The 2,278-nt window shown below is 47.3% G+C and overlaps 1 non-coding gene across 1 annotated transcript; it reads left to right on the top strand.

Moving 5' to 3' along the window:
* LOC125240391 lies at positions 1–1,907 on the top strand. The gene has a single exon (XR_007178617.1). It is a non-coding gene; the product is annotated as a small subunit ribosomal RNA (ribosomal RNA).
* Positions 1,908–2,278: the final 371 nt, after the last annotated feature.

The following is a 2,278-nucleotide window of genomic DNA, read 5'->3' as shown; positions in this document are numbered from 1 at the left end:
TCCCTGGTTGATCCTGCCAGTAGTTATATGCTTGTCTCAAAGATTAAGCCATGCATGTCTCAGTGCAAGCCGTATTAAGGCGATATAGCGAATGGCTCAATATATCAGTTTTGGTTCCTTAGATCTTACTCGGTTACTTGGATAACTGTGGTAATTCTAGAGCTAATACATGCAATCAGAACTCTGACCAGTGATGGGATGAGTGCTTTTATTAGATCAAAACCAATCGGCGGAGGGCCTTGCGTCCGAAGTCGTAACATTTTGATGAATCTGGATAACTTTTGCAGATCGCACGGTCCCGTACCGGCGACGCATCTTTCAAATGTCTGCCTTATCAACTTTCGATGGTAGTTTCTGCGACTACCATGGTTGTCACGGGTAACGGGGAATCAGGGTTCGATTCCGGAGAGGGAGCCTGAGAAACGGCTACCACATCCAAGGAAGGCAGCAGGCGCGCAAATTACCCACTCCCGGCACGGGGAGGTAGTGACGAAAAATAACGATACGGGACTCTTACGAGGCCTCGTAATCGGAATGAGTACACTTTAAATATTTTAACGAGGAACAATTGGAGGGCAAGTCTGGTGCCAGCAGCCGCGGTAACTCCAGCTCCAATAGCGTATACTAAAATTGTTGCGGTTAAAAAGCTCGTAGTTGCATTTGTGCTCCGCGCTGTCGGTGCGATTCTTTAGAATCGATACTGACACGTTTGCGGAGCATATCGTCGGTGAATCGTATGTAAAAGTACGGTTCAATATAAAAATCCTATCGCGATGCTCTTCAGTGAGTGTCGAGGTGGGCCGACAATTTTACTTTGAACAAATTAGAGTGCTCAAAGCGGGCTCAAAATGCTGCTTGAATATTTCGTGCATGGAATAATAGAATATGATCTCGGTTCTATTTTGTTGGTTTTCAGAACTCCGAGGTAATGATTAATAGGGATAACTGGGGGCATTCGTATTGCGACGTTAGAGGTGAAATTCTTGGATCGTCGCAAGACGAACATCAGCGAAAGCATTTGCCAAAGGTGTTTTCATCAATCAAGAACGAAAGTTAGAGGTTCGAAGGCGATTAGATACCGCCCTAGTTCTAACCGTAAATATGTCATCTAGCGATCCGCCGACGTTACTACAATGGCTCGGCGGGCAGCTTCCGGGAAACCAAAGATTTTGGACTCCGGGGGAGTATGGTTGCAAAGCTGAAACTTAAAGGAATTGACGGAAGGGCACCACCAGGAGTGGAGCCTGCGGCTTAATTTGACTCAACACGGGAAATCTCACCAGGCCCGGACACCGGAAGGATTGACAGATTAACAGCTCTTTCTTGATTCGGTGGGTGGTGGTGCATGGCCGTTCTTAGTTGGTGGAGCGATTTGTCTGGTTAATTCCGGTAACGAACGAGACTCTAGCCTGCTAAATAGGCGTCGTCATTTAGGTGCGCGCGGCCGTTCGCGGTCGCGCAACTCACTGGCGACGTATTAAAATTCTTCTTAGAGGGACCGGCGGTTTCGAGCCGCACGAGATTGAGCAATAACAGGTCTGTGATGCCCTTAGATGTCCTGGGCCGCACGCGCGCTACACTGAAGGAATCAGCATGTTCTCCTTGGCCTAGAGGCCCGGGCAACCCGTTGAAACTCCTTCGTGCTGGGGATTGGGGTTTGCAATTATCCCCCATAAACGAGGAATTCCTAGTAAGCGCGAGTCATAAGCTCGCGTTGATTAAGTCCCTGCCCTTTGTACACACCGCCCGTCGCTACTACCGATTGAATGATTTAGTGAGGTCTTCGGACCGACACGCGGTGGCTTCACGGCCGTCGGCGTTGCTGGGAAGTTGACCAAACTTGATCATTTAGAGGAAGTAAAAGTCGTAACAAGGTTTCCGTAGGGGAACCTGCGGAAGGATCATTAACGTGTTAATACACAATGACAAATTGACGTTTGCCTGTAGTGTATTATACAAAAAATAATCCGTTACCAAACAGACACACGCACAACACAACACACATATGTGTGACAGTTTTGATGTCGCACGGGAGTGATCGATGATCACGCGTCGCGTTTGTTAAGCAGTTTTGGGAATTTGATGTCTACTATGGAGAGACTGGCTTCGACCGGCATAAATCCGCGCCGTTACAGCGTTACAGTGTTATCCATGGACGTCTGTCTTGTAAAACTCGCGCGATCGTCAACCGTGTCAGTACGTCATCTGTGTACATACATATATGTGCGTGTGTGTGAAAATTTATGTATGCGGTAATTTTTTTTTTTTATTTCATTTT

Source organism: Leguminivora glycinivorella, chromosome 27 (genome assembly GCF_023078275.1).
Source record: "Leguminivora glycinivorella isolate SPB_JAAS2020 chromosome 27, LegGlyc_1.1, whole genome shotgun sequence".
NCBI classification, from domain to species: Eukaryota; Metazoa; Arthropoda; class Insecta; order Lepidoptera; family Tortricidae; genus Leguminivora; species Leguminivora glycinivorella.
Note: the sequence above shows the minus strand (reverse complement) of the source record. Positions and strands in the feature narration are given on the sequence as shown.